The sequence below is a fragment of the Tenebrio molitor genome, chromosome 1 (genome assembly GCF_963966145.1).
Source record: "Tenebrio molitor chromosome 1, icTenMoli1.1, whole genome shotgun sequence".
Classification (NCBI taxonomy): Eukaryota; Metazoa; Arthropoda; class Insecta; order Coleoptera; family Tenebrionidae; genus Tenebrio; species Tenebrio molitor.
This window is the reverse complement of record NC_091046.1, coordinates 27,906,828-27,930,412: the sequence shown is the minus strand read 5'-3', so window position 1 is coordinate 27,930,412 and position 23,585 is coordinate 27,906,828. Positions and strand designations below refer to the sequence as shown.

General features: G+C 34.3%; 2 long non-coding RNA genes across 4 annotated transcripts in view; both read left to right on the top strand.

The window, feature by feature from the left end:
• Window positions 1–23,585, top strand: part of LOC138132203 (uncharacterized) — a 311,521-nt gene that overhangs the window by 88,864 nt on the left and 199,072 nt on the right. The window lies entirely within an intron of this gene.
• On the top strand, window positions 6,608–7,832 carry LOC138133865 (uncharacterized). Its single transcript, XR_011160549.1, has 3 exons — window positions 6,608–7,190; window positions 7,243–7,375; window positions 7,429–7,832. It is a non-coding gene; the product is annotated as an uncharacterized lncRNA (long non-coding RNA).

The window sequence follows — 23,585 nt, the reverse complement described above, 5'->3', positions numbered from 1 at the left end:
AAAGACGTTCGCGTTCAACATGGCGGGGAAGCAGAAAATTAGTAAAGAAAGATTTTATTATGGAATGTATCCACCTATACAGGCTGATTCATCTTTTACCGCCGGTGGCAAAATTGACCTTAAAAATTATTATTTCACTTTCATATTTTGCAGACCTAATTTATTATCCATAAGGCACATAATATCAAAAAATGGAATTTATAAGTTAATTAGGTCAAATTTTGGCATTTTCTCAATTATTAGTTGTTTAATTTATTCAATCTTGTGGCATATGCACACTCAGGTATTTTCACACAATTTTACCATGTTAAATCAATTTTAGCTTATGGTATTATTGAAATAAACACATTTTGATATTCAAATTTGTATTTGCTTCATGATTTACTACATAATGTCCCAATTGTCTTTATTGCCACAGCAGTGGGCCCTTTACAAATCCTATCGTAAATTCACCTAAGCAGGTCAGTTTTACAGGGTAGTCATTGTTAAGGAAAATTTACAACCCTAAAAGCCAACAACTACCAATAAAAGCAATGTTCCCATTAAAATCAATATAATTCAAAAACTATCAAAGATTTTTCAAAACGGGTTGCACATATTGATTTTATACGTCATTAGCCACATTCTGATGCAAAAATTTAAACATGATTTTTTTTTTTTAAGTTTTTTATAAATATCTGCTCATAGAAAAAAATTTTTTTGAAATCAATTATACCGGCTGAAAGTAAATTTTTCGACAAATCAAAACTGTAAATGTCATAATTTTTTCTTAATTCTTAAGGGTCATTTTGCCACCGGCGGTAAAAGATGAATCACCCTGTATAGAGATTTGCCAGCTCTATGGAACGTTAAAAGCAAACAATATCATGACCGGAATAAAAAGAACAGTGCATATGAAACATTATTAGTGAAATATAAGGAAATGTATCCCGACGCAACCAAAGATGTTGTGAAAAAAAGGAGCTCAAAAAACACAAAGTATTGACGCTTGTGTGCTGTCAATATTATTGTGCAATAAATATTGATCGTTTGGGTTCGAGAGGTCATACAATAATATTGTACAATAAAAGTATTGTGCAATATTATTGACCGTCTAGAGGCCGCCTTAGGCACCCAGAAACCCTCGCAACTCCTCAGGCATATGAAGAGCCTGGTACGTCAACGAGTCGGTTCTACGGGAGTTGTTCCTGCAACAGATGACGAGCAGCGGTAACAGGCTCGATCTCGACCAGGTGGCGGTGGTGGCTGACAAAATCCTGGAAACGACGCCCCGCATAAATTAACTAACTGTCTATTTTGTCGCATTTTCTAGTTGTTTGACCCAATGACAGTGACCGTGAAAAAATACTTTTTGTAAAATCAACGCAAAACATTGTGTTTTTAGAATACAGACTCCACAAGGCACGTGTTTACGTGATTCTATGATTTAAGCTAAAATTTTGTGAAAATGGCGAGTTTATTTTCGAGTAGTAAATACATAGACATTGTGTTGGTGTATGGTGAAGCGTCGGGAGTGCTCCTCGAGTCTAGAGAATTTCCGTGCTACCTCTTCTGGGGGTACATGAAGGACTTGGTATATTCGACCCCAATTGAAGTTTTAAGAAAACGGGTGGAAAATGCTGCCACAACAATTCGTAATAACAGAGGAATGTTGGAAAGAGTGGAAGAATCATCGTCGGCGCCTTCATTATTGTATTGACAATAACAGCGGTCACTTTGTAATGGTTAGTGATTACTCTACGTCTAATTACTTCATGAGAATTTTTGCGGATTAATACACTAATTTCAGGAGACATTTTGTCATTATTTGGATATGGACGATTCATTAGGGTTAGTTTAAAATTTATTATGTTCATTAGCTACATAAAACTATTTTTTGTAACATCTAGTTGTTAAGGATCAACTGGAGTAACAATCTCAGCAAAAAGTTGCAGAATTCTTATAATGCTATGAAACGTTTATTACGAGAAATCAATATTTGAAAAAATAGTTTTTAATTTTTGGAAACGAATTGTAATGCTAATGAGCTGCAAGTAAATTTTGTGTTTATTTTCTTGATATTTAGATAATTACTTACATGTGATTTTACAATCTTTTGACTAAGACTGTACGTGAAAATCAACAGAAACACACTGAATTTCAATTTTCATTGATTTCTGTTATAGTTCTTAACGTAATTGTAGTAAAACGTGCGATATGAGTGTAATGTTGCATACCGACGTCAATTATATGCATTTTGTTCACTTTTATTGAAATTAAAACAGACACATAACCTCAAAAACCGTGTTTTTCCACATATAATTACCGATTACAAGGAAAATCCTCGACCAACTTTTTTTGTAAATTCATTAGAAAATTCTATGATATCGATACTTTGTGTGAAAAATTTAAGAAAAATTGGCCTTTTTGAAATATGTTTTTTATCAATTTGTATGCGACCATTGCTCGATTTCTCATAAGAACACGTGTAAAATATCCCGAAACGTTAAAAGGTAATAACTTTAAAATTCCTCGATCAAATTTTTTTAAATTTGACACAGTACTTCAGAATGGATGAAAGGACTATTGTACCAATTTTAAGCAATTTTCGCCATTTTTCAATGTTACTCCAGTTCATCCTTAAAGGTAGCTTTCCTTTATTTTTCAATTTTTTTACAATTGGTACAATTAATGTTTAATGTTATGGGACACACCTTGAATTAATCGAAATCCGCATGCCACTAGCAGATGTAGACGAGATCGAAGATGATGCTTCAGATTTTTAACACCATAACACAAGCGCGATTTTGCAGGGAATAACGATGACCTCACTTGCTCTCCGGACATCGGGAATATCTTGATCGCGATTTTTTATTGATTTCAGTCGTTCATTTTCAACGGAAAGTTAAGTGTTGAACAAATCTGACAAACAGCAGCAAATGTAGACAAGATCGAAGATGATGCTTCACAATTTTAAGACTAACACAAGCGCGATTTTGCAGGCAATAACGATACCTCACTTCCGGACATCGGGCATATCTGGATTGCGATTTTTTATTGATTTCATTCATTTATTTTCAACGGAAAGTTAAGCGTTGAACAAATCTGACAAACAACATTGAAACAATTTTTTTTTCACAAACAACGGTTGACATGACGACGTCCTCCGCACACTTATTAATCATTCGGTTTTTTCGATGGCGTTGAAAAAAATGTATTTCAAAAAGATAATTGTGAACGAATCATAGAGATATTACAAAAACTATTGTACAATACACGTCCATTAGGGCCTTTACAGCGTTGCAAGTATTATTCGACTCGCTCTGCGAGCTCGTCTCACAAAATCTCTGGCTCGGCAGTAAAGGCTATCCTAACGGACTTCTACTGTAAAATACTATTAAAATCACGGTTTGAGAACAAACGGATTATCGTACAACAGCACGTCAATACAATAATACATCTACCGCAGATAACAAAGGGATCGCCAGCGTCGCTAAGACAACTGTTAGATGGGCTTTCGACCAATTTAAGTATATTGAAAAATTTAGATATTCCAGTACAAAGTTGGGATATAATTCTTATTCAGTTAATGTTGTCAAAATTAGATTATCAATCCCGCAGAGAATGGGAAACATCTTGCAAAACAACAAACATTCCGACACTGAAAGAATTTAACGAGATACTAACAGCACAGTATAGAGCTATAAGAATCAGTAGTTTCACTCGCGGGTTCAAATGGTCGCAGATCTCGAATCAACTGACCAACTCGCAGGTGACTGCGCAGTGGGAAGACCGCTGTTTTTTGCGATTTTATTTATTTATTTCCTCGGTTACTATTAAGCGCATTCTAACATGTGGCATATCAGTGGATTCAGAAAAATAATCTCTTTCAAAATAGTAATAAAAAAATATACCAAGCTATTTGAAAAAATAATATTGACTATCATCTGACCTTGAATGACTTTTTGAAAAAAAAATTCTATGTTATCTTATAGAGTTTTTAAAGTGATTTATTCCAATTTTTGTTTTATTTAAATTGAGCCATAAATAACGGAGATATGGCTTACGGCGTTTTTTAAGACGCACTTGTATATAAAAATTATTTAATTTATGTATTTCCTTATTCCCACTGATTCCCTTCGAAAAATATTAAATAATATTTGCATCCTTTTTTTGGCCGCCATAGTACTAAGTATTAAAATCGTTGAAATCTTAATAATGTTTTTTGTTCCACACTGTCAGAATTTGAGAATTTTCTCTTGTGTGAACGGATTTTGATAAATGTCACAACTTGTCAAAACGAAACGTCAAGCTAATTTTAAAGATTTTAAGCGAATTTTGAGCCTTTAAGAGGCAAAAAAACGTTGTATTCAACTCGTTCATGTGTAAATTTGGCCTTTTTTGCACTCGTGGCCTTTTAAAACGCGCTTCACTCGCGTTTTAAACTGGCCCACTCATGCCAAAAAAGGTCCAATTTACACGCAAACTCGTTAAATAAACTACTATTTTTATACGTGTCCCTTTTATCCATCCTTTATTCATTACATTACTATATGAAATTTAAAAAAGTTACCTACCAAAAAACGAATTAACTAGATAAGGCGCTTTGAGCGGACTGGCGCGTAGACCCACTTGAAGGCGACTAAGCGGTGTTGCCAATTTTAACTTCACGGCTTGTAAGGAGAGATGGCTGTGGCTCACACCAATGATTTTTTCTACAACCGATGTCGAAAGTAGGTCTTTGCGCTTGCATTTGACAACGCAAAGTTGACGTTTTCCGAGGACTGTCACTTTGTCGCTCACGCGCGGAAAAATGTATGAAACGCTCGCTCTTCGAATTTTTTGTTAAAATCAGATGTCCAGTGATTATTGTAACTAGTGACAACGAACAAACAGAAAGAATTGTTGTGTCAGTTTGTGTCGGTGTTCTTTGTCTTTTTACAGAAAACATTACTCAAAAGCCTGTAGAAGGAAGGGAAACTGTTGAGGAAGCGTTTTCGTGTACACCTCCCAAAATTGTAAGTGCAGCAAAAGAACCAGAATGCACACTTTCAGAGCATGGATTACTTTTCAAAAACCGTAATTATTGTACTTTTAATGTCAATATTGTGAATAATTAGTTTCTGATTTTAAGAAAGTATTAAGTATATGCCGTTCACGATTATTTTAAACACGCAGGAGGCCGCGATATTTTTTTGTTAGATTGGCGTCAGGTCCTGTCATATGACGTTTCGTTTTTAAATATTCGCATTGTTGTCAATTCCGTCATTAATTTAGTTAATAAGAATTTACCCAGAACTGCCCTACAAATATGTATGTTTCATTTCAATTACAATTTTACGATTATTGTTCCTAATGCGTTCAATTATTTAAAAAATTTAACAACTTGGGAGCAGTGTTCGGTTGAATTATAACCTAAAATAGATTTATTAAGACAAATCACAATACTGCCAACTAAAATGTCAGATTTTCATAGATAGTCCGAATTTGAAATAATCGTGAATGGTTTATACATTGATTTGGTCCAAATAAAATAATATGTAGTAGTCATAGTTGCGATTGTAGAAAAAATCTTGTGTGTGTTGCGAGCGCAAATGTACATTGCCGATTTCAATCCACAATGTATCACTTTGCGCTCTTAATACACAAATAGCTATTTATTGTGTTACACGCATCAATTATTCTGATTCTCAGTGTGTGTAAAATTTTGTGAAATCATTTCAAAAGAGAAATATTGTGAAAGGTACGTAAAATAATAAAAAAAAATATGTGTTCTGAACAGTGAACAATGCCAAAAAGACGCAAAGGGGCTTCTTTGGACCGTCAAACACGTACAGCTGCAAGCATGCGAAATAGAAGAGCCCAAAGAACAGAAGAAGAACAACAGCAAGATAATACTAATGCGCGTGAGAGCATGGCGCTATTACGTACATCAAGCAGAATCAGGAGATGCATGAGCTGAACGAAATGGACAAAGAAGATTAGAACAAAGACAAGCACGCCGTTTTATAGTTAATAGACGCAGAGCAAATGATCAACAACGCCAACAAGTACATCGATCATTTACATCTGATTCATTCCTGCGTCTAGCATTCGAGTATGAGCCCAATATTCAATATTATGCTCATTCAAAAGTGGTAATTGGTGCTATGGATAAGGAATGCCCGCATTGTAATGCTCTTAAATTTAAAAATGAGACCACCGGGATGTGTTGCGCGTCAGGAAAGGTGGTGAACCCACCACGGCTGTGCAACGGCACGCGATTAGTTATTAAAAAATTAATGAAAAACGTTGTCGAAACCACCATTTTAAATGGCAAATTTCGAGGTGAAAATATATTACTACCCCGGATCCCTATTATACCCACAGATGTGCCAATTCAATTTAAACGTCTTCAATTTCCAATAAGATTGGCATTTGCGATGACTATCAATAAGTCTCAAGGCCAAACGATGTCTGTTTGTGGCTTAGATTTGAGCACACCATGTTTTTCACACGGACAATTATACGTGGCATGCTCTCGAGTGGGCAAACCATCCGGTTTGTTTGTGTTAGCTGGGATAACAATAGTTATTTATTATACAAGACGATAAAATTTTATTTTATCTTCGAGAGCGGTTTACGCTCGAGAAGATAATGGTGAATTTTATCGTCGTGTACAATACAAAATTTTATTCCATCCTCCATTACTTCGATTGAATTACTGAATTATTTTGATTATGACAATTATAAACGTCAAAAAAATTCAACAATCAAAAAAACGTCAAAAACAGAAAAACAACAATGGATGTTAAACATTAGAAACTCAAAGCGGGGGCTGTTGGCATGGGAGTCGGTTACCGAGATAATTTGTTTATCAACAAAGTTAAAAGCAGTTTCGTGAAAGCGTCGTGAAAGTGTTTCATTTTTGAGGAAATAATGGCCCAATCTTTCCTTAATGAAGATGAATTGTATGTTCCTGAAGATATTATTAAAGAAGCCAGATCTGTTATTGAAAATTTATTGCCGCGAAAATCTGTATCGTTGTATGAAAAAGAATACAATATTTTCTGTGCCTGGAGGAAAAGCAGAAACATAAAAGGTGTATCAGAAGAAGTCCTGCTATCGTACTTCGCAGAAAAGGTAAAAAAGTATAAGGCTTCAACATTGTGGAGTTGTTATTCAAAGTTGAAGAGTACCTTACTGATCAAGGAACAAGTAGACATATCAAAGTAAGAAGAATGATTATTTTGAATATTATAATTAAAACGTTTATTTTTTTAGATTTTTGAGTCTGAAGACTTTCCTTAAGCGAGAATACTCAACCTACACACCGATTAAATCAAATGTGTTAGAGAGGGAACATTTTAACAAATTTTTGGAGGATGCACCTGATAAGATTTACTTGTTGATAAAGGTAAGTGTTTTTATTATGGTAGTTTCACTCAATATTAAGTAAATTATCTAAAGGTTGCCTTGGTCATGGGAATCGGCGGAGGATGCAGAATGGATGAATTACACAAAATGAAAATTGACGATATCGAAGATCGAGATAATATTCTGATAATACAAGTTCCCGAAACAAAAACGAATAAGAAGCGTATGTTTACTATTGTGGATAATACGAAAATAGGAGTTAGCAAGTTGGCTTTATACAAAAAATATAGTGATTTAAGACCTGCAAATACACCAACCAAGAGTTTCTTTTTGGGTTATCGCAATGAAAAATGTACAAAGCAAGTGGTGGGAATTAACACATTTTACAAGATGCCCCGAATGATAGCGGAATTTTTAAAGCTGCCATTACCTGAATCTTACACTGGTCATTGCTTTAGGAGATCAAGTGCTACTCTGTTGGCGAACACTGGAGCTAACACGCTTATGATGAAGAGACATGGTGGCTGGAAATCGAATTCGGTTGTAGAAGGCTACATTGATGAATCAGTTGAAAATAAGAAGGAAATTTGTAACAGAATTTTGATGGGAACAAGCAGCACAAAGAATTGTCAAGGATTTTCAAACGAATTACCTGGTTGCAGTGGCGCTAACCTCATCAAAAGTGAGGATGTCGTTAACTTCATCAAAAGCAAAGATGTCGCTAACGAGAATACTGTCAAATGTGGTGGAAAAGTGTTTAAAAAGTGCACATTTAATTTTTATTAACAATGTTATTTCCGGTTATTTCAATTCAGACGTTTGTAATTTTGATTAAAAAAGAATAAAGAAACTTGTGAAAATGTAATTATTTTATTTTTCTAGACGATAAAACTTCATTTTACCATGAAGAAAACAGTAGATAAAATACCATTTTATCGTTTAGGATGGAATAAAAAATATTGTACACTCTATTGCGTTAAGGGATTGATATTGTTTTTTAGTAAAATTATTATAATTAGCGATATATGTGTTATATCCCAGTGCAGTGATAAGCTAGTTTCCCACAGTGCATCTCCCGGACGAGTGATAACTGACCCTGACCCTAATAATTTAAGCTGATTTATTTCTTTGCTTTTAACGCAGATGTAACTTTTTACTGTAAAGCCCATTTATTTTCTTTATCTTTAGTTTTCTCACCAGTTATCTAAAAATTCTAATATTTCGTTTGTATCACATTACTAATTTATCTACTCAGATTTGGTTCACAAGTCCAATATTTCGTTTGTATCATATTACTACTTTGTCTACTCAGATTTGGTTCACATGTCAATTTTATTACTTTCTGTAAACGTGTGGATGTCACTTAGTCGTTAATCTTTTTTTATCACTCCCTATATAAGACAAACGTAACGTCCACACGGGGGCATTTTCTTAAGATCTTTGTGCACGACACTGTGACTGTCGTAATCGTATCTAATTTTGTAACTTGTGTTTAATAAAGTTATTATTTTTTAAAAAGTGTTTTCGGTCGAAACATAAAATTGGCGCAGTCGGTAGGATTCGCACGGATTAAATAAAAATTTAGTCTTGTGTTCTAATACTTTAGTGCGAATTAACGAATCTTTGCGAAACTAATTCCTGGGAAGAAGCGAGAAAACCTCTTGTACACTACTTGGAGAAGAATCGCCAAAGAAAATTTGAAGAAATCAAGAACAGCTAGTACCTGGGCTTTGGAAAGAAGAAACCACCCGAACAGCATCGATGAAAACGATTTCTCTTGTACTGTAAGTAGTACTTGTTTATTATTTTTTCTATCTTGCAACATATTTTGACGTTTTGTCTCATTGTAAGAAAATTTTATTTTCTAATTATAAACAATGGCTGGATTCAACTTAAAAGATTTAAGAGATATGATTCCCGAATACGACGGAGATCAGAATACTTATTCGATTTTATCGAATCGGTTAATTTTGCAATTGAGAATGTTCCCGAAAATCAACAAAATGCAATCATTTTTATTATTAAAAGTAAACTTGTCGGTAAAGCAAGAAAGTTTATTTCATCGAGACAACTTCAAGAATGGAACGACATCAAAGATTTACTTATTAGTCATTACGGTGATTGTCGTGACACGGAAGGGTTACTTCGCGATTTGAACTCAACTTTTCAAAAAGTTAACGAAACACCTAGAGCATTTGCACAACGCATTGAGGACTTGCTAACAAGAATTAGAAGCAGCGTAGCTCTGAACAACGAATTAAATCAACCAGCCCGAAACGCATTAAATTTGTCGCATGAAAAAATGGCGTTAAAAACATTTTTAGCGGGTCTTAGCGATCCACTAGGTTCAATAATTCGTTCTCAAAAACCAAATACACTAGAACAAGCGGAACAATTTTTAATAGAGGAAGAAAACATCACTTATTTAAAGAATTTCAAAATTTCAAGACCATCTTCTCATAATCAGGTCAATCATAAAATTGTCCCAAAAGAAAATTATCAATCTCATTCTGGTATAACAACACCAGACAACAAATATTGCTCCTATTGCAAAAAGCCAGGTCATTTGATAAGTACGTGTTATAAACGGAACCAAAATCAGTTCAACGAAGCAACAGCTTCAACATCGAATTTTAGACCATCTAATAATAATAATCGGTTCAATAACGCGAGTACCAACAATTATAATCAAAACACTCACCAACCGAATCAGCAACGTTCTTCTGTTATTCAATACCCAAGGAATCAAAATTCTAATGTCAATCATTTAAACTACGACAGGGACGCGGAATTGGGCACACCAAATCCCCACAACGAAACGCCCGTATTAACGAGTCAGGAACAATTTATTCGTACCACGGAATTTTAAATTTTGAAAATTGTTGTTCGATTAATTCTAAATTAGTTTATATTATAAGTAAGGATAGGAAAAAATTTCTAATCGATTCCGGTGCTGCAATTTCAATAATGAAGCCATGCATAGTACCACAAAACACTAAAAAGTATAAAGAAGATTTTAAAATTCAAGGAATTTCAGACAAACGTATAAATGTTAACGAAAGTTTCTACGAAAAGTTTAATGATAGTGATACCTTGTTTAAATTTTACATTGCAGACCTTGATATCGAATTTGATGCAATTTTAGGATTAGATTTTCTTACTACATACGATTGTATAATAGATTTTAAGCAAAATTTATTAAAAACGAATTTCAAAGATATTCCGTTATGTTATCAATACAAAGGAAAAGCTAAAATTAAAATACCACCTCGGACCGTACAAACAATTGAAATAAAAACAAATTCCCATTTAAAGGAAGGAATCTGTTCCGAATTAAAACTTGATTCTTAAGAAAAAATTCCAAATTCTATCGTAACAGATAATAATGAAAAATTGGACACTACTATTGCGAATGTTTCCACGGTAGAAAAAGAATTAATTACTCCTGTTGTAAACTTTGACCCGGTCGAAATCACAAGTAAAACTGCAGAGAATGTTTGCAACAATTTAGATATTTTCCTTAGACATGATACGACACCTAAACAAATCAATTCAGATTCAGGATTAGAATTTAATAACCAACCTTATCAAAAATCACCTAATGATGATGGTTACAAATTCACTTACGAGTTTAGTTCAATAGCACAACCTCAATCGAATGGATCAATCGAAAGATTTCACTCTACCTTATCAGATTGCTTAAGATCTTATCATAACGATCACTCAAAGGAAAATGTTTTGAAAGGTTTAAATTTCGTTATTACATCCCACAATAATAATAGGTCAATCGACAAAATTCACTCCACAAGATTTAATTTTCGGACACATACGATCCGAAAACGAAATTATAACATCACAAGAAACACAAAATCAATTTGTACGCGATAATAGTATGTTATACGCCAAGGTAGAGAAGACATTTTTTTAAGCCGAGGCCTGAGAAGCGAAGCTTCGAGGGGAATAAAGAAGCGAGGCTTAAAATTGTCTTCTCTAGCGTGGTGTATATATTATTTTTTTCACTACTAGATCCGTTAAAACCCTTTCTAATAATAATTATTAATTAAATTTGTTTGTCCGATGCGACGATCCGAGTTCTCATTTTTCAACGGTTGCTATGAAAATTGAAAATCGTCTGTCTACGTTAACCAATAAAATCAAAGAAAATCTTTCGTTGCTAGGTGACGGCTGTTCATTATTGACCTTGGTTAATAATGAAAATTATTATTAACCTTGGGAGAGAAATTCTACTTCTGGGGTCGGTTCGAGAGTCAATAATGACGCCTTCTGAGACTAGTAGTGAAAAAATAGTATATTTCAAACCAAGGTAAGAAAGTGGTTTCTTGCAGACCGCAGGCAAAGATTATAAACCGAGTCGTAGACGAGGTTTGTAAGTGCCTAAGGTCTGCAAGGACACTTTCTTAACAAGGTTTGAATACAATTTTTTCCCTACCGGCACAACTTTGTTGAAAAAAGTCAAAAAAGATGGTTATATTCGTGATTAAAACGAAAATTTTGAGAATTGAATAGTAGGCTGTGTTATTTGTTTAATTAACTTGTCATCGCATTTGAAGATTTGAGGTTTGTTCGAAAATTTGATATAAACAGGGTAAAGTAATCTACGTCCTAGCTTATCTGTTTATTTTCCAGATTATATGATTGACCTACCAACTTACTTCATTGAATTGGCTTTCATTTATCAATAACTTATTTCACTTTTGACACTTTTGACATTTGTATTTTAGTACAGTTTTACCATAAACATTTCATGATTTACTTTCTTACCTTAGCGAGAAAGTTGAATTTTCTCACCTCAAATGAGGTATCCACAGCCTACATTTCTAACCGGTACACAGAGGTCACTTTGATATATCTAACAAATAATAAATAAATGACACATTTATTTAGGAAAATTTAGATGCTATATTTGATTTTCACAATTAATACTTTATTCTGGTGTTAATAATAGTATTTTAATTAATTATTATTATTAATAGGAAATATTAACATTTTTTAATGCAACGTTTTATTCTATTAATCTGATCTTTCATCTTCATTCTCAGAAAAGTTGTTCAAACTCTTCTCTGGCTCTTGTAATAACTCCAGAACTTCTTTATTTAATGTAGGTTTGTGTGATCGGGTACCAATACATTGGGACAGAGACGAAATGACAGGGTCTGACGATACAAGTAGAGCATTAAATAAATCTTGCATTGTTTTCGTTCTCGAAAATTTTCTAGTATTGCATTGACGATACTTTCGAAAATCTTTGTTTCGCGACTCGAGAGCTTCTTCGGAAAACATTCCAATTGGAAGTGTTGCTGCCTTTACAATTTCTGGCCCATGAATAAGTATACGGTGCAGACTTGAGGGCATGTTATACCACAAATAAAGTTCCACGTATAGTTTAGCAGTAGTCTTTGCGTATTCTGCAAAAGCTTCGTTGTTAATCATAAACCCACATGACAATGCCGTTAAAATAACATATAGACGTTTTAGAAAGTCTTCATTAAGACCTGTTATGGAAGAAGATAGAGCATACTCTCGGAAAAATTTTCGGGCAGTGTTCCCGTCATTTGTCGTTCCAAAACCAGGTTTTGGAATATCCACTAGCAAACTCATCTCGGATTTCAAAGTTTCTATGAGTCGCTGCTTCCTTTCTTTTACTTGTTTTTTCTCATCTTCATCGCGGATCTGCCACTTTTTAATATCTAAACGATAAGAAATGTGTAAGCAACACTCTAGGCACCTTATCCACGCATGAAGATTTGAAATTCCATACATATATAACTGAGAATTCGGCTGAAGACTCCAAATTTTCTCAAGTTGGTTCATTATCTTTGGCGTTGCACCACAAATTCCACAGCTCTGGTTGGATGAATTACTTACAACGCCAAATGTTTTCCCATCAATCATAGTCAAATTGAAACTGTGCTTTATAACGACCTGCTCGCTGCCTAAGCCACAATTGGTAGGTTGAATTTCGGAAATTTGATTTTCTATATTTTGAATTTCTTCTTTAACCAATTTGCTAGTCTCCTTTTTGAAAATTAACTTAATGGGTCTGCAATATCGTGTAGAGGAAGGCCGAGGATTTTGCCATAATATGCGTCCATTATTCGTAGAAAGACGTAATGGAACAAGGCATGTCGCAAATAAATTTGAATCACTTTTAGGTTCACTGGTACCTTCTCCACTGAACTTTTGTTTATAATTAGACTGAGAAGCACTGCCATCACCTCCCCATTTGTGTAACAGTGTCACACCGTTCGATGCCTCATTTAGGAATTGGGTAACAACATCACTCTGGACTTGGATGATTCTTCTTGCCGTGTGATTCACTAGATCCTGCAAATTAACCTCAGCTGAAATGTCTGTTATGGTAATAGCCTTTTTGTCTGGATAACACTTATTTTTTTCCTCTAAAATAATATTATAGTTGGGATAAATATTTGCATTTCTGGCTTTGGCTCCCTGCTGCATCATTATGTACGATTTTTTCGTAAATTTGCCATCAATATACAATGCAAGAGCTTCTTCTGGAGTGTACTTAATAGGTAAGGACTGATTCGAATAGTAGGCTTTTTTAATCTTAGTCGCCCTTTTGCTTTTGGGAGAAGATGTGGATGCTTCTTGTACGATTTTAGCAGCATCCCTCTTGCCACAAGCTTCAAGGCTTTTGCGTGTTGCGAAAGCCAGTTCTTCAAGCGAATAATTTTCTAATAATGGTAAAATTTTTTGCCTCTTACTTTGATCGCTAACTTCACTGAAATCTTTTAAAGGCCGACCTCTTTTTGAATTTGTTTCTTTCATTGCATTATCCCTTTTGAAAAATTCAATGCTTTCATCAAGCCATTGATGGTGTCTGTTTTCGAAAACCTTTGATGTGCGTTTACATTCTTTCCATAATTGAGCGACCTTACTGTTAAAAGCATTTACGTTTTTTTTTATGGAGTTGTGTTCTTCATCATCGGTAAATTCTTCTACACTTAGTTGTGAGGACACAAATTTCAAAACCGATAAATTTTTTTGCTGAAGAGTTTTTCCCTGGCGCCAAACCTCAAACATTTCTCGCCTAGTTAACGACATTGTACCTAAAAAAAATATTGCAAGGTCCCTGGCGTTTCTTGGCAAGAAAAATTACCTGAATTGAAATACAGATGTAACTAGGTATTTAAAAAAAAAAACCCGCTACGAACAAACTTAGATATAGAAATTGCAAGTCCACTTTATAAATGAAATACCAGATATTAATAAAACGGTATTACATTAATATTTTTCAAAGTTTTAGTACAAAATGCGACGAATATGACTATCACAAATGTTCGCACCCACTTTTGACAGATAATATTCAGTAGCTAAAATAACCGCAGCCACCTAGATTTTTCACAATCAATTGTTGATGCGTATGATGCGATTTCAGGTAACGCTGACAATAGAGAGAAAACACCGATTGACATCCTAACCGGAAAGAAATAAGACAGAGTCACACAAAAATGTTTATGTCACAGCCTACTCAGCTATTTTACTCTATAATTAAATAAATATAAACGTCATCGGTGACATAATAAAAATTAGAATTATAAATTTATAGAAAAATCAAAGTGACCTCTGTGCGGTAGGGAGAAAAATAATTTAATCTCATATCGATATCCAGAAGTCGCTGCAAATCAACAAAGTAACAAAGAAAAATCAAAAACAAGATTTGATGCACACGTTAAGGCAAATAAGCCAAATTATTCTCTTAATCAACAAGGTTATGTTAGAGAATCAGAAAAAGGAAATAAGATGAAAAACAAGTATAACGGTCCATGTAAAATAATTAGAAGCACAAATCATAATGCAACCGAAATTGAATTGACTTCAACGAAAACTTCCACTCTGAACTTTGCTAGATTAAAACCACATGTACAGTTTTTAGATCACACTATGAAAAGACATGACAATAAATTTTCTGAAATTCTATTAGAAACTGCAGAAAGATCTAGACGAGGAATTTCAAATGGCTTAGGCTCAATTTGGAAAACATTAACTGAAAATTTAGATGCATCCGATGGCAAATATTACGATCAATGTATAGATAAATTAGAAAAGGACGATAGGGAAATTAAAAATCTAATTAAGGAACAAATCCAAGTAACCACTTCCACTATTAAAAATTTTAATTATACGAGGGTAGTTTGATGAATAACTTGGTTCGCATAGTCTTAAAAAATGACAGCCATAACTTTATATGTAAACATCAAGTAGGCTTCCTATAAATGACACTTGTAAAATCTCAACGAATTCCGTCAGTAATTTGTTGTTGTAGCATTATTTTTAGTTAAGATTGTCGAGTGACTGTGAAAAATGGATAAAATTGCAATTCGTGGTGTGATCCAGTTCTTTTTTTTGGAAGGAAAAACAGCAAAAGAAATCCATGAAAGAATTTTTCCAACGTTAGGCGACTGATGTCCTTCTTATGAAGCCGTTCGTCTTTGGGTTAACCCATTAGTGCATAGTATCCGTTTAAACGGATGATATTATTTGGCGCCTTTTTTGACGTTTGAGGTTATGTATTAAAATTTTCGTGTCAACAAGGGCTTACTGAAGTGTTCTTGAATAAGTTTGTGTGGTTGTTGGTGTTTTTTAGTGTGTTTTGGAGAAATTCTGCCCCCATGGATCCCTCATTATATGATACACGTGGAGGAGGGTAAGTTTAACATTATTGTTTCAATTAATATTCATAATTGACTATTGCTCTTGTTACCACGTGTGCTATATACCCTAACCTATGATATGGAAACATGAAACATATTTTAGCATATACCGTTTCCAAGATATACACTTGAATTTTTGACATCCGTTATAACGGATACTATGCAATGTCAGCAATGAAACTGTGATATTTGCATTTCAGTCTGGCGCTGCATCAGCTTCTAGAATTGTTGGAAGACGATGAGGATGCGGAAGATAATAATGGCATTATTAATATCTACGCGGTTCCCCCAACTGATGGTGCTGACACCGACGAAGACAGTGATGCTAGCGATGATGAACACCAAGCGAATTTGAACCACCTTGGTAGAAAAATGCTGCATACAGTTTGTGAAATGGATAAAGAAATTCCAACCAATTCTCATGAAGATAGCTTGACTCCTACAGTAAGTGATGACAACGAATCGGAGGATAGCGATCCCGAAATGAATCTTCCACTTGCATCTCTAGTAAAACGAAAACGTCCCTTAGTGACAACTTGGAGAAAAACTTCCGTTCCGAATTATAAAATAAATAAAATCTGTTTTCTAAAACCTCCAAGTAAAGAAGCAACTGGGTGTAAAACACCCGTCAATTTTTTTCATTTATTTTTTACTAAAAATATTTTGGGCGAAATTGTACGTCAATCTAATTTATATGCTTTACAGAAAAACAAATCCTTGAATTTAACGCTTGATGAAATTTACGTTGTATTCGGAGCATTTTTATTATCAGGGTATGGAAAATACCCCAACAAGCGACTGTATTGGTCGAGAGAAAACGATGTACCCAATATTTTATGTGAGAGTATGCGTCTAAATCGATTCGAGCTAATTCTAAGACATTTTCACTTGAATGACAATAGTGCGATCGACAAAAATGATCGCTTATGTAAATTGCGTCCTATCATTACCGAACTCAATCAGAATTTCAGATTTCATGGAGGGCTAGAAGAACATTTGTCAATAGACGAGAGCATGATACCATATTATGGTAAGCACTATGCCAAGCAGTTTATTAGAGGCAAGCCCGTCCGATTTGGGTTTAAAAATTGGGCTCTATGTCACAGCACAGGATATATGGTAGCTTTTGACATATACGTAGGAAAAAACGCAGACACTGTAAAAAAGTTTGGTATTGGAGGGGATGTAGTAATTTCTCTTATGAAATCGGCAAACATTCCATCACACGCTGGATACAAATTATATTTCGACAATTATTTTTCTACGCTAAATTTATTCCAACATTTAGCAGAAGAAGGATACTGTGCAGCAGCTACCATTCAAGAAAATAGAATAAAGAAGTGCCCTCTGCAAAGCGCCAAACAAATGGCTAAGCAATCGCGAGGATCATATGATTTTCAGACTTCTAATGACGAAGATGTCTTAGTCGTGCGTTGGAAAGATAACAGAGTTTGTACAACTATTACTACTTATAGCACGGCTGAAGAAAAATCAGTGGCAGTGTTGCGAAAATTTCACACCTCCAACGTCATCAACTGAAACCTTTGAAAATTAACACGTTAAACCTAGATGATTTGAAAACTGCCTAGTTCAAGTTAAATCAGTACAAGGATCAACTGGACAACCTTGGGAAACAATCCTTTGCGCACCGACATCTCAGCACATTTGCTATCATCACTATTATCGTTGTAGTCGCAATAATTGTCTACGTAATATGTTCTAAATGTCGGCCATTTAAAGGTTTAGTTGGCTACTTCAAGGGCTCACATTCTGACGATGGTCCCCCACGTCCTGGCTCCTGTTGCCCGCAGACCTTCAATTATTGCAACATAAGGTCCAACATCTCGAGAAGACCCTCAATTCGAATCGAAACTGACGACCACTCCGAAGAGGTCGCCTACCAAAGGGATATCCCGCTGGCGTCATTGTCCACAAAAAGGAGACTCTGACTCTTCTCCACCTGCTGAAGAAGAGACTTACGGAGGGAGGAGTGTTCTATCCCAGTGCAGTGATAAGCTAGTTTCCCCACAGTGCACCATCCCGGACGAGTGATAACTGACCCTGACCCTAATAATTTAAGCTGATTTATTTCTTTGCTTTTAACGCAGATGTAACTTTTTACTGTAAAGCCCATTTATTTTCTTTATCTTCAGTTTTCTCACCAGTTATCTAAAAATTCTAATATTTCGTTTGTATCACATTACTAATTTATCTACTCAGATTTGGTTCACATGTCCAATATTTCGTTTGTATCATATTACTACTTTGTCTACTCAGATTTGGTTCACATGTCAATTTTATTACTTTCTGTAAACGTGTGGATGTCACTTATAGTATTGCCGTTATAACTTTTTATCTGCTCCGCCCACTAAAATTGACCAAGCAGAATCAAAGCCAGATTCAATCTGTGCAACTTTTCATCACATTTGCCACGTAAAAAAGTTAAGGTTAGAATTTTGCTGTCAAGTCCACAATTATTGTTTTAGGTTCTAAAAAATTAAATGTCATTAAGACAATTCGAGTGTCAGAAATTTTTACTGTGTAAATCAGATCGTCTTAACAACCTATTTGATTGGTAACTAAGAAAATGAAATGGGCGAGGCAGATAAAATGTTACGTTGTCCTTAGTATAGTCGAATCTTTTTTTATCACTCCCTATATAAAACAAACGTAACGTCCACACGGGGGCATTTTCTTAAGATCTTTGTGCACGACACTGTCACTGTCGTAATCGTATCTAATGTTGTAACTTGTGTTTAATAAAGTTATTATTTTTTAAAAAGTGTTTTCGGTCGAAACATAAAATATATAATTTTAAAAAATAAATTACAATTAATTAAAAATATAAATGTTTGGTATTGTGTTATTTTTATATTCCATCATCATTCACAGCACTCCATGCCTCTTCCACTCATATATACCACATCCTCACACACTGACAACGTTTGTCGTCAGCTGATCAGCTAGTTATGTATAAAATTGTTATCTCCTATTGTGTGAGGTTATGTGCAATACTTAATTTACAGTTCTTATTAGTGTTCACAGCAATGTTAATGTTATGTTATCTTTTATGGTTTAAAGAAATAAATGAGTTGATACGACTAACTATTTGTAAATTTGCTCAAGGTGGGTACTTTCAGACTGTCTGTTTAGTTCCATGTTCAGTTTCAGTTTTCATTCAATATAAACACCTACTGAAACCGAATTACTTAACTTTGGTGCTTTTGAAATTTTGCGATCTTATTCGACTTTCCATTCGAATTTGGGGTATTTTTCTCCCGAAGATTAACTAAAATTTGCAGCAATGCCTCACAAAGATTTCGAAAGCTGAAACATCATCTTCCGTATATTGGCGAAAAGCCATTAGTTAGCAAAAAATTTGTGATTGGAATAATGTTTGGATTATTTATTAATGTGAATTTCAATAATCTGAGATGAATGCACTACAAAAATTAAAAATATTTTCTAACCTAATTTTATTTCGTTAAATGTCAGACCAGACGATTCTTGTGTCATTTTGTAAAAATGTTGCAAATAATTGAACTTCCATAGGTTGCTCTAAATATAATTTTATTTGAAGGCACGTTAAAATCACGAATAACCACAAAAAATTAGGTTAAATAATTACTGCATCGCCACAAGAAGTCTCAAAGAGCATTCCCCACAGGCATGCCCTAGCATCACAATCCGTATTAAAAATTATCAAAGTTGCAAACAGAGATGGAGCTGCATTATGTATCACAAAGATATCGCCAACGGTGCAGAGATATATCTCCCTCTCTTTTAATTTCGAGCAATGTTAAGTTAATCTGTTTGACATGATACAAACATCCCTTAAAATTGTGTATTTTAGATTAACGATTTTATTTCAAATAAAACAAAACCTTACACTTCAAAACCAGCTCTTTATTCTTCGGCTGCGTGTTACAGAATGTATCAAAAAGTCTAAAACTATAACATTTTATGCAAGAGCTCGATAATTAGATATGACATTTACGACCCAGCTGGGGCTCGATGCTTAATCCCCCAGCTGCTTGCTCTTGTCCCTATCGGGGTTAAAACAAAAATCCCACGCCTTAACTTAAGTCCATAAAATGTTCGACAATAAATTATATAAAAACTAATAATTAACCACAGTAAATAAATTCCAAACATTAACAAAAAGGGTCCTTTTGGCTCGGCTGATGCCGCCATCCGACGATATTGGTGGAAATGCTCACATGTATACTTCTATCTTTGTCACACTCACGGATTTATCGATAATGTCCTCTCTTTTAATTTCGAGGCGAAAAATTGTGGAGCGGAATGGCGCTACCTTCTGAAAATATAGTACCTTGTTTTCATTGTGTTTTTTTATTACGATTATTTTAAATCTGTGCAACACAAATTTCTGAAATATCTTTCTTTTAAGGAAGCTGGAATTTATCCGCCAATTGGTGTTGATTATGATTTTTTGTGTTCCAGGTTTAATTTTACCCCCCTAAAAGTTAGACGGGTACTTGATACGGTGACCTTCCTCTTTAAATTATTCCACAATAAAGTGGACTGCTCCAGCCTTTTGAGTGGTCTGTGCATCAGTTTTCCTCAGATTTTATCAAGATCGCATAGACATTTCCATGTTCCTAGAGCTAATACAAATGTTCTTAATGTGGTACACCCGGTATACGTGCGAGGCTGGCGTGTGGACCGTCCTATGGGAGAGATGCTGACTGGTGCGGAATCGCAAGGAGGGCGACACTTACTAGAAGAGAGTCACAGAGTGAACCAACTAATCGTGGACAATCCCATCGCCCGTCCGACGACATTAATCATTCTCCTTCGTTCAGAATGTGTTCCATGTTTAACTGTTTTAATGATATTTGTGATCTTCATGCTATGCCACTTCCGAGTATACTGGTTGTTATCGTGTAATTTGGATCGATTGCAACGGCATACTTGACATGGTTTTTATTCAGTATTGTATCCCGACATGGGACAGCAGTAATAATTGTAGCTGACTGTTACTGAATTCTGTTCATATTTTTCCTGTTTTAGTCAACTTTTATTTGGACAGTAGTCTGTTAGTTGACTTATTCAATAATAATAATAATTTGAAATTAGTATAATGGCAAACGGCTCTTAGAATTCATTAAATACATGATGTTTTTTAGTAAAGGTAAAAGTCACTAACTAGTATCACCTGCGTTTATTATTAAATCACATAGGCTGTTCCGTCTAGAAAATATTAATTTGACATAGTAGGTTGTGGTAGCCTGTCAACGAAAATTGATTTGGCGTAATTAATTATTTTGTGGTGTTGGTGTGGTTAGTTAAACTAAAATGAGTTCTCCTGAAATCACAGTGTCACACATACGACTTCGTCTTGTTGTTTATGATTATGACTTTAATTCCGACTCTGAGGTTAATAGTGAGTCTTTATACGAATCATCAAATTCTCACAATAATAATCAAAACTTGATGGAGAGAGAAAAGAAACGCAGTCGATGGAACAAATCTCAAGTGGACCTGGAAATAGTTGCATTTCCAGGTTTCCACTTAAGATTTGTTCCATCGACTGCGTTTCTTTAAGCTAAAAAGCGCAAATCAAAGTGTAAAACATATACCTACATGAAAATCTGGATTGCGACCCGCTAAACTACCGAAAGCTATAGATTGTAGCAAATGCCGATTTAAATGTGACAGCAATTTTTCAATACCAGAGAGAATTTTAATACGTAAGTTTTTCTGGAATTTACAGACTTTCAAGCGTCAGAAAGATTTTTTAATCAAAACCGTTGAAACTGAAGTACCTAAACGACCTAGAAAAAATATTACAAAGCCAGGAGTAGCTGCCAGAAAGTATTATTTTACAATTGGTAATAAGAATATCAGAGTGAGCGCGCAGTTAAAAAAAAAACGGTTTGTCTATCTAATGGACCTTTAAGGATGAACTGGAGTAACATTGAAAAATGGCGAAATTTGCTTAAAATTGGTACAATAGTCCTTTCAGCCATTCTAAAATGCTGTGCCAAATTTAAAAAATTTGGTCGAGGAATTTTAAAGTTATTACCTTTTAAAGTTTCGGGATATTTTACACGTGTTCTTATGAGAAATGGAGCAATGGTCGCATAAAAATTGATAAAAAACATATTTCAAAAAGGCCAATTTTTCTTAAATTTTTCACACATAAAGTATCGATGTAGAATTTTCTAATGAATTTACAAAAAAAGTTGGTCGAGGATTTTCCTTGTAATCGCTAATTACATGTGGAAAAACACGGTTTTTGAGGTTATGTATCTGTTTTAATTTCAATAAAAGTGAACAAAATGCATATAATTGACGTCGGTATGCAACATTACACTCATATCGCACGTTTTACTGCAGTTACGTTAAGAACTTTAACAGAAATCAATGAAAATTGAAATTCAGTGTGCTTTTGTTTACTTTCACGTACAGTCTTAGTCAAAAGATTGTAAAATTCACATGTAAGTAATTATACTAAGGACGTTACGTTTGTTTTATATAGGGAGTGATAAAAAAAGATTCGACTATACTAAGGACAACGTAACATTTTATCTGCCCCGCCCATTTCATTTTCTTAGTTACCAATCAAATAGGTTGTTAAGACGATCTGATTTACACAGTAAAATTTCTGACACTCGAATTGTCTTAATGACATTTAATTTTTTAGAACCTAAAACAATAATTGTGGACTTGACAGCAAAATTCCAACCTTAACTTTTTTACGTGGCAAATGTGATGAAAAGTTGTACAGATTGAATCTGGCTTTGATTCTAATTGGTCAATTTTAGTGGGCGCAGCAGATAAAAAGTTATAACGGCAGTACTATATCTAAATATCAAGAAAATAAACACAAAAGTTACTTGCAACTCATTACAATTCGTTTCCAAAAATTAAAAACTATTTTTTCAAATATTGATTTCTCGTAATAAACGTTTCATAGCATTATAAGAATTCCGCAACTTTTTGCTGAGATTGTTACTCCAGTTCATCCTTAACACGGTTTTAACTAATATAAGCGATGTCGGCACATTTTAGGGAACACATCCAAGAGGCAAAAAAATTCCTGGAAATAAAACGAGTGAGGAAGCGTTACAACTGATCAAAGAACACATTGAAACGTTTCCTCAAATGTTTCCTCATAAGATCGACAGCAAAAGACGATACCAGGGGCCTGTTTTATAAAACTTACAAGTTGATTAGTGACTAATGACAAGGTATTATAGAAATAACGACAAGTACTTATAATTTGTGTTTAATGAAATATTTTTTACTACTTGTCAAACAAACGACAATTTCCTAAATTGTTATGGTGATCAATTGTTTTTTGACAAGAACTTGTAAAATTCTTTGAAATGGCAAAAACTGTTAAAGTTACTTTCCTAGAGGAAATTAATACAAAAAACAGATTTTATTTAGAGCTTTAACACCCCAAGTGACAAAACAATCTAAACAAAAGGCTTGGCAAGAAATTTATACCACGTCTACAAGTTAGGAGATAGTAGCGAAAAAAGCTGGACTTATATCAGAGACACGGTGTGGCAGAGCTACTTG